The sequence below is a fragment of the Cenococcum geophilum genome (assembly GCF_001692895.1).
Source record: "Cenococcum geophilum 1.58 unplaced genomic scaffold K441scaffold_44, whole genome shotgun sequence".
Taxonomy (NCBI): domain Eukaryota; kingdom Fungi; phylum Ascomycota; class Dothideomycetes; order Gloniales; family Gloniaceae; genus Cenococcum; species Cenococcum geophilum.
Window position 1 is genome coordinate 189121 of NW_027137602.1, and position 10482 is coordinate 199602.

Below are 10482 nucleotides of genomic sequence, written 5' to 3' on the forward strand. Positions count from 1 at the left end.
GTTTCCAGAATCTAATAAATAGTTAAAGGCATAGTTTCTAGAAGTTAATACTTAGTTAAAAGCTTAGTTTTTAAAAGCTATCGCTTAAATAAGTTTCTGCGGCGCTGCTAGTAAATTTAGGTAATAACTAATATAGGGATTGAATTAAAGCGTTAGAGACCCGCGAAACCAGCTTCTACCTAGGCGCAGCTATTAGAAGTTTTCCTTTACTTCTTAACTAGGATTATTTTTTCCACTTAACTAAATTTGGTTAAGTACTAGGTGTCTAATTATAGTACCTAGACTGGCCTTGCTATTAGCAATGTATCCTTTTTAAGAGCTCTTAAATATATCTAAGAATAGGTATCTTAATTATATTAGTAACTTTTCGTCCTTAGCCATATAGCGCTAAGCTTTTACTACCTTATAACACAGCGTAATTTGCTTTATTCCTAGAATATAATCTTATTCCTCTCTATTTTAACTATAGCTTATATTAGGACTTAACGGTAGGGTTTTATATTAGGATTTCGATAAGAGCAGAAATATAGTGGTATGGCGGTGCTTTAGTTTGAGTTATATTTTCTCACTTCTTTATCCGCTAAAAAATGGTGGATTACGTATATATATATATATATATATTCGATTACAGCTACGCACAACCCAGGGTATAGGCCGTTACGGAGCGCTAAAACGCCTCTTAACGTATATATGTATATATATATATATATTCTATTATAGCTATACACTATTTAGGGTATAGGCCGTTATAAAGCGCTATTTAAATACTTCTTACTATTAATATGCTTGCTCTAGTTTAGAAGCCAACTATAAGAACTATATATCTATTACCTAATATTATACTTAACTAAGGAAATAAAGGAAAGTAATATGTTACTATTAGAAGAAAGTTAGATTTTAGAGGCGAGCCTAAGTAAGTAGTTTTCGACGCCTTGTATCCGTAGGGCTATTCCAGCGTTATACGCTTCTTAATTAGCAACGTACCAGTAGAGGTATATATAGAGGAGGCTCGCGGTATATTTGGTTAGGAGATTATAAGAGGGGTTCTTAAGAGTCTTTACTTATTAATATCGGCTTCTGTGCTTTCTGCGTCTTATATACTTAGGTGTAAATATCCAGTCTCCTTTATAAATTTAATTATAGCTCTAACTACGCTAATATCTAGCTTCTAGCGTTTAATTAGGCCGTTAATATTTCTGCCTTCTTTTTGTCTACTTAAGTAGCCTCCTAATGTATATAATAGATCCCTAAATTAGTCTCCATATTACTCTCTTAGTTTAATTCTTTACTGCGCCCACCTCCTATAGAAGAAGAGGAAGTGCTATATTAATTCTATAAGCCCGTAGTTGTATAACGCCGTACGCCACCTTAATGTATATATATATATATATATATAATCTATTATAGCCATATACCGTTTAGGGTATAGGCCGTTACTAAGCGCTAACTAGAGTAAACTAACACGAATTACACCTTCTCTAATTTAGTAGCTAACTATAAGGGCTATTTCTCTATCCTTTAACGCTATAATTAATATAGGAAATAAAGAGAGAGTATACAAACCTAAGAGATAAAGAGCGTATATATATATCGAAATTCCATCCTATAACCTGCCTATATCCGCCTATACCCTTAAGGAGCGCCTCCTTAGCCACTATTACTAATAACTGCAATAGCTGCTTCCCTTAGTAGTAGTTTATTAAGTTATATTATTTTTAAACGGCCTAATGCTAATAAGCAGGTTAAGAGGGCGGCGGCGATTATATATTAAGGCGAGATCTAAAACAAAATTTAATAAAGGATAAGGATACGGACCCGGTTACCTATATTACTAAATTGCAAGAATCCTGTCCTTCTCTTTCCTATATACTGGGCATTTACAGCGCGAGGCTTAGTATAGGCCTCGGCAGTTTATATAGTATAGGTTTACCATCTCGCACTAAAAATAACCTTCCTAGCTATATATATCGCACGTATTAGGTTATATATAGTCTTTAGCTCTATATCTAAACCTTCTATATTTAAAATATGCCACCAAAGTGCGTCGCTCTTTAAATAGCGACACTATAATTGTACCTCTACTAAACGATATACTATTTAACCTAAGAAGCTTCTTCGCGTCCTCCTTTATTATTACCTTAATAACCACTAACGCGTACTAGCTACTAGGCCTTAGTCTTCCAAGCCATCTTATTATATATACCTCCACCCTATTTTCCTCCCTAAACCGCTCTATAGCTAACTTACTCACTTTCCCGCTATTAATATCTATTACTAGAGCTACTTTAACCTAGTCCGCTTTAACCGTATACTACTTAGGTCTAATAAGCCTCGCCCTAAGAATATACGGTTTAAGCTACTATGCAGTTATCTGCTAAAACGCGGCTTTTTTACCTTTTTCTATTAAGAATTTAATAACACTTATATTATTATTCGCTCGCTATACGCGGAAGTCCTTAATTATGGCCCCTATAAGTCTCTTAATATTACTTATACCCTATATAATAGTTTGTTTTACTACCTCTGTATTTACCACCTTCTCTATTACTCCCTATCCGGCTTAGCTAATATTAATTACTAGCTAACTATTAGGCTCCTTATAAGGGTCCCTAGCGCTTATTATTTGCAAGAGAATTATCCCTAATCCTACTACGCCTCTACTAGCCACTATTAACGCCCATAATTATATTAATAGAGGCGATGCTAAAAAATTATCGAGCTGCGTTCGGAGAGAACGGATCTCCTTCTAAAGTTCGGCGTATTAGCTCTTAAGGCTCTACTATTCCGATTTAATCTCTATAAGGTCGGTTTAGACGCTTTTAATAATACTATTCTAGTTCGTAATAACGCTACTCTGCTATATTATAATTTCTTTCAGATTTGTAATAAGCCTCGCGATTTCCTTTAGGTTAGTGCTTCTTCCCTTATATTTAGGTAAGACAGAAACGCTTACGGTAGGGAATAGGGGTAATCTATTCTACGTTAATTGTGGCGCGATTATTTATATTTTTAGTAACTACTAGGCCTTTAGCACCTTCGCGCTCGGTTTCCTTATACGTCCTCTTAGTAAAACTGCTAGCGTAGCTAGAGGTAGTGTTACTAATACGTGTTTAGGAGTTAAAGTAATTATCAGGGCTCTAGGGCTTTATTTAGTAGGCCGTAGGGGCCGCTTTATAGCGGGAACTAGATAAACAAAAGACTAGGATTTAATTAAAAGAATGTCTAAAATTACGCCACCTTAATAAGGGTGTAACTAAAGCGGGTCAGCCGCCCTCCCTACTTATAGTGCTAATATTTAGTACTAATTCGCTTTAATTACCGTTAGATATTACTTATAAGTATACTTATATAGCTAGACCCAGTTAATATTTTATACTTATTTCTATAAAATACGCTCTTTAGGGCTATAATAGGAGATATAAATATATAACCTAAAACAAAGTTGCTTTAAAAGAGAGAAGTTATTTAGTTTATTCTTATCTAAGCTGCTATAATTAATTATATATAAGCATATTTAATTAAGTAACTATTTGTTTGTACCAATTTAATAATATAATTAAGTCGTATCCACGGGCACGAAATACATATAGTATCGTATACTTATTTAGATGGTGACTATCTCTTGTATTAAAGCAGACTATATAGTCTATATACTGATGCGACCTCCTTCTAATTAGTCAGTGCTTTAGGGGTGCACTAGACGCGTAAGTGGGTGGTTAGTACACCGAACGCGTAAACGCGTAGTTGGTGTACTAAACGCGTAAGTACGCGGTTAGTATAACAGGTGCTGTAATTATATACTAGCGGTACTTGAAAAATGAAACCACCTATATATAGCCTCTATAATTGCTCTAATAGAACCGTAAAATATAAAAGAAATATATAAGAAATCTATAGGAGATCCCTCCTAAGGTGCCTTCTAGGCTGCCTTTTAGACGGTGCTTTGAGCTAGCCGTAAGTCCTACTTACAGTCTATAAAGTAAACTGTACGGCCTTCTAATAGGCCGTAAATAAACTATAAGTGCTCCGTTAGTTACGTTCCACCTATTCTATAACCTTTAGATTAAGCTTATTTGTGTTAATTAGGGCTTTTAGAGCTTAATACGGTTTTGCCTTAGTTATAGCGTCTGCTAGATTATTTCCACTGCTAATCTATTTAACCTCTATAATCTTACGTCGTTTATAGGCCTAATATAAGCACATTAGGTCGACTATAAGCCTCTTCTCCTATATTATACCTAGTTTAACTAGGCAGTTATAAAGGGACTTTAAATTAGTGTATAAAACTAGGGGTAATTGCTCCAGTTATAGAATCTTCTAGACCGTTAATTTAATTACGGCTGCTATGTTAAATCTATAAGCTAGTGTATATAGTTTAGAAGCTAATATACTGTGGGTTACTTATTTGCACTTAATTAAGGACTAGTATAGTATATTTGCGTCCTAATTATGGTCTATAAGTATAATTATAAAGCCGATTTATAATAATAGGTCTTTATTATTAGCAAAAGAGGCGTCTATAAATGCTAATAAGCTAAGGGAATTTAGGTCTAGCGGTATAAAAGTAAGTCCCCTTACTATATTATCAATTTGCTACTAAATGCGCTTATTAAGCTATTTAACATTTTCCTCTTATAGGTCTGTTACCTGGGCCGTAAAGGATAAATTATAGGTAGATTTAGGTTAATAGACTGTGGCAATATAGGCACCTCTTGCACGCTGTGCAGCGTATTAGTCCTTTATATTTACGGTCTTACGGGTCTCTTTGCGGGAACTAGTAAGGTCCGTAGGCTTTGCTATAATAGGCTTTAGGTTTTAAGCTTGGCGTTCCTAGGTTAGCTTAATTAGGTTGCCCTTTTATATAATTAAGTCTCTATTAAACTTAATTAGAGTTTACTTAGTTAACTGCTCTTACGGCTTTACTAAGAACTTGGCCTTTTATAGTTTAGTTTCTTTAGTATCCGCAAAGGTCTAGTCTGCTAGGAAGAGGGTATTGTTTATTTAGAGTCTAATAATACTAAGGCCGTTTAATGGGCTATATAGGAGGTAGGGGTTATAGGTCGACTGTTCCATTTTAAGTTTACTAATATAGTGCTAGTGGTATATCTTAAACTAATAGTTTCTAGCTTCCGGTACTCCGTATAGGGGTTTTATAACCTATAGAATTGTTTTTAGTTATAGGTTAAGTTCGTGGGGTGGTTATATAAAGATATCCCTATTTAGGTAGATATTAGACTGTATATAGGCTTATAAGATATCCCGTAAATAAAGGGCTACAGGTATTATTTGCTATAGCCCCGGTATAAGTGTAAGTATAATCCATTAGCTGACTTATTAAATTATAGGCGATTATATAAGGACTAAGTCCTTTTTTTAGTTATTGTAGGCTTATATAATAAGCCTTAATTTTTTTAAAAGCTTTATTAGTACTAGGGTGCTTAATTTTATTAATAAAGCGTAAGTTAAATATATAGACGCCTTGCGGAATGTCTCTCTCTATTATAACCGCAAAGACGCCCTTTTTAAGTAGTCCGTTAATCTCTTTACGTTATAAGTCCGTAAAAGGGGTTTCCTATACTAGAACTAATATATCCGTAGGCGGAGATTACCTTACGGGTATTCCTGCGGAGGTTAGGTAATTCTTTATTATAGGGTGTTTTTAGGGGCGTCCTTAACCGCGCTTTATAGTAGGTTTTATAAGTTTAGTGGGTTTCTAGGGGACTTTTAGGGTAGGTAAGGGTGCTTCTAGTTTGTCTAATTTAGTGGCCGCTTTTAGTTTATCTAGTTTAGTAGTTACTTCTAGTTTATTTGGCTTAATATTATAGGCGTTTTCGGGCCAAAAGTAGGGTTTTATAAACATGCTTCTAAAGCTAGTTAGTTTGCTAGAAAGTTATATATAGCATATTTCGTTTTCTATAGCTAGTAAATAATAAGGTCTGGTCTACTTGCCGCTTTTACGCTATATAAGGACTTTAGAATTAAGCGGGAGGTTATATACTAAGGTTGTGTTAGGTCCGTTGCGGTAGTACAGGGCGTTATTAATAGTTTGTTTGGCCCGTAACTTAACTATTTTGGCCATTACCTTCTATATTATAGCTGCTTGTTCTATAATAAATGGGGCAAGAGGGCCTAGGTTACTTATCCTTAGGTAGGCTCTATAGACTAAAAGGGTAGGTACTAGTCCGTTAGGGCTAGTGGTGTTATTAACGGCTTTTACGGCCATCTATAGAGCCAGTTCCTTTTAGATATCCTTATATTTATCCGTAATAATTTAGTAAGCTTTTTATAAAGCTAGGTAAGCTTACTTAATAAGCCTAATGGACTAATACGCCTTAACTGGAATAGCTTTTATTAATATAGCTATAGCTATAGTATACTGCTGGAATTCCTTGCTGATAAAGTTCTTACCGGCGCTATAGGTAATATACTTAGGAGGTCTAATGTACGTATTAATCTAGTAGGTCTATAAAATATCCTAAGTGTGCTTTATGGATATATTTTGTAACTAATGGGCGGCTTAGTAGTGGGTTGCCTTATTAATTATATATAGTACTAGGCTGCCGTTAATATATATAATATCTATATATACTAAGTAATTGAAGTTAAGATCCTTATAAAGGGTGAACTTAAATTAGCCTGGGGAACGTCTGTATTTCTGGCAGTAGGAGCAGTATTTAGTTAGGTGGTTAATTGCCTTCCTGTTAACGTTGTCATGTCTAGAGCGTTTAAGGACTCTATATAGCTTTTCGGCTAATAAGTGGCCGAAATGGCGGTGTAGGCGGTAGATCTCGGTACTAGTAAGGTAGTACGGGTTATAGTTAAAAGATTCCTAAATGTAGGTCCATAAGGTCTCTCCCTATATAAGGAATGGGTGTCCAAATTGTTGTGTAATTAGTAGGGTAATATACTTGCTTCCTAGAGCAGTTACGGGGCTAATTAGGGTGTCTGTAACATTATTGTAGTAAACCTATAACCTATTTATGTCCGTAAAATAGAGTAGAAAAGGGGTGTCCGCTTTTACTATATAGAAGTTAACTAGGCTAATTGGGGTCTTTACTGCAACTGATTTAATTAATGTAGTTAAGCTAATGCCGAATTGGACGTTTATGGCCCTAGTTTGTATAGTATTAATATCTATATTATTATTTGTAGTGGTCTTATATATAAGGTATTGTCCGTAACCTATAGTAGACTTCTTAGAGGCACCTGTATTAATTATAACGCTATAGAATTCTTTAGCGGTATAGTGTTCTATAGTAATATATGCAAATAGGTCCTATTTGCGGTCTATAATATCTATAATGGGTCTAGTAGGTGTGCTTATAAGTTAGTTTTTGGGTGTAATTAAGTATATAAAGGAGCGGTTGGCTAATACGGTCGTAATATTAAAGGCTTAGCCGTCCGTAAAAGGTTTGAAAGTAGTTAGGAACGTTTTTAAGGTCTTTTATTCTTAAGTATTTGAATTAAAGTCAATTATAAGGGCTTCTATTAACTTATTAAGAGGCTCCTCTTTTTCCTCTTCTTTGTATTCTAAAATAAACTAGTTAATCTGGCTATTAAGTCTCTTCTTAAACTTATTACGTTCTTCCTGGGTATGCCTTATAGACTAATATCCTTCCTTACCGCACACGAAGCACTTCTAGCTAGTTTGTCTGTGGGGGTATGCTTTTATATAGGGGTTGCTATAGGGGTTACGGGTGGGACTTAGTTGGTACGGGTACTGCTAGTAGTAGCGGCGGTCCGTAAAGTAGGCATCTAAGTTAGTTTGCGGATTTTATAGGTCTGTAATAAAGGCTTAAGTACTACCTAGTGGGTTTAAGGCTTTGTACGTTATAATAAAGGACCGTAAATTATTAATAAGGCCGGCTACGGTGTCTGCGGGCTTATAATAGGCGTATTTATAGGGTTTTATTTCCTAGTAAGCTATAATAAGTTTATTATATAGGAAGTCGTCTATTTAAAGCTTAATATTAAGACCATGCTATAGGTGGCGGAGGTCTTTAATAAGGATTTGCAGGCACTCTATAGTTAATTTTTTAGTATTTTTGTTTATTACGGTCCGTAACTTAGTTGCATTCTATTAGGTAAGGATATTACGTTTATATTTTAGTCCTTTAAAGTAGTTATATATGGCTTTATATAGCTTATTAAAGGGAACACTAAGGGGGTTACTCTTAAGGTTAGTGTAGTAGTAGTTAAGTGCTAGGCCGCGTAGTATAGTAGAGTAGGCTTAGCTAAACTCCTATTTAGGAATATTGGCCTTCTAATAGAGGTCCGTAAAAATGGTCAGTTTAAAGTTAAAGTTATTATTTTTACCGCTATACTTAGATTTGTTAGTATAGAGTTTAGCTAGATTAGCTAGCTCCTTACCATAGGTCTTTACTTAGGTAGATTGCGGATTTATAACTTAGATAATAGTAGGAAGGTTTTAGTCCGTATTTTGGTTTGCGGGGGTATTATAGTCTATAATTTGGGTTATAGGGGTATTGCGGTCCATAACCTAAGTATTAGGTATACTTTAGCCTATAAGATTAATTCTAAAACTGCTTAGGTTTATAGAATAAATTTAGTTAAGTAGGTTAGGTATAAGGCTAGTGATCCTATTAAGTTTAGAAGAAGTAAAGAGTTCTTTAATAGCTTTAACCTGGTCTAGGATTTCCTCTTTAGTTTATTTTATTTGGTCCTTTTTATATAATATATTATATAAAGACTATACAATAGTAACTTGTTTATTCTTCTTAACCTATATACCTTAGTAATATAAGAGGGTTTATAGGTTGCGGATAGCTATAAGGTTATAAGCCTTAAAGATAGCTTCTATAAAGTCTATAAAGTCTTCCTTATATTATTCCTATAGATTGTTATTTAGGAGCTTAAAGTGTTTGTATTTAAGGATTTTAAAATTAATATAGTTATTAACGTCGTCTATAGATGTAAGGTTAACTCCCTAACTCCACTTTTTTTAACCTTTACTGACTTGCTTGCTGATATCTACTATACTATATAGTGTAGTATAGTATATAGCAAGTAGAAGAGGTCTTATTATATTCCGTAAAGGCGGTTAATAGGTCTATAACGGTTTATAGGAGGGTAGGGGGTCTTTATAAGGGGTCTGAAAAGAGGTTAGAGGTATTAAAAGGGAGTGTAGTAGGGATAGGGGTTTAAGGTTTAAGGGTAGGGGGGTTCCGTAAAGGTCTATATTCGCATCTATAACTTCTAGTAAACTATATTAAGACTTAAATAAGTATATAGGGTTAGTAATAGGTCCGTAATCCCTAACTTCCGACCTTCTAGCAGGTTATACTAGGATTAAACGGGTAGTTGCTATTAAGTATTGCTTAGGGGGGGTGTTAAGTAATTGCTGATCTGTGCGCGCTTACTAATTAGTATTTGTACTAATTTAATAATATAATTAAGTTATATCCACGGGCACGAAATATATATAGTATTATATGCTTATTTAGATGGTAACTATCTCTTATATTAAAGCAGACTACGTGGTCTATATACTAATGCGACCTCCTCCTAATTAGTTAGTACTTCAGGGGTATACTAGACGCGTAAGTGGGTGGTTAGTGCACTAAATGTATAAACGCGTAGTTGGTGTACCAAACGCGTAAGTACGCGGTTGGTATAACAGGTGCTGTAATTATACACTATTTAACAACTTATTTTAGTATATCTACTTCTAAAGCCCTTTACTCGTTACTTAAAAAGAATTGCTATTACTTCTTTTCCGCTTACCTAATTCCCTACCGCATCTTTTACTACCTCTTCTATAATCTTAACTTTATCTCCTTACTACTTAAGAAGAACCGCCATTACTTCCTTTCCACTCTTTAAATTCCCTGCCACTGCTTTTACCACCTCCTTTATAATCTTAACTTCATCTCCTCGCTTCTTAAGAAGTAGTGCTATATAGTAAGTAGTAAATAATCTTACTAGTTTTATAACTAGTCCTTACATAATTTAAAAGCCTTTTACTTACTACTTAAGAAGAACCGCTATTACTTCTTTTTTACTCTCCCTATTCCCTGCCTATTAGGAATAAGGCACGTAGTTATTATATAATACTACGGCACTAGCGTAGTAAAAAACCTTAAGTTCCTTTACCTTTTCCTTCTTAAGAAAAACAAAGCCTATTAACCAACATTACTGTATTTACTTAAGTAGTATTAGTAAGTTACCCTATATAACCAACACTACTAAAGCTTTTACTACCTCCTCTATAATTTTAACTTTACTCCTTACCTTTTAAGAAGCACTATTATTTCTTTTCTACCCTCCTTATTCCCTGCCGCTACTTTTACTACCTCCTCTATAATCTTAACTTTGTCTCCTTACTTTTTAAGAAGAACTGCTATATAGTTAGTAGTAAATAATCTTGCTAGTTTTATAACTAGTCCTTATATAATTTAAAAGCCTTTTACTCGCTACTTAAGAAGAACCGCTATTACTTCTTTTCCGCTCTCCCTATTCTAT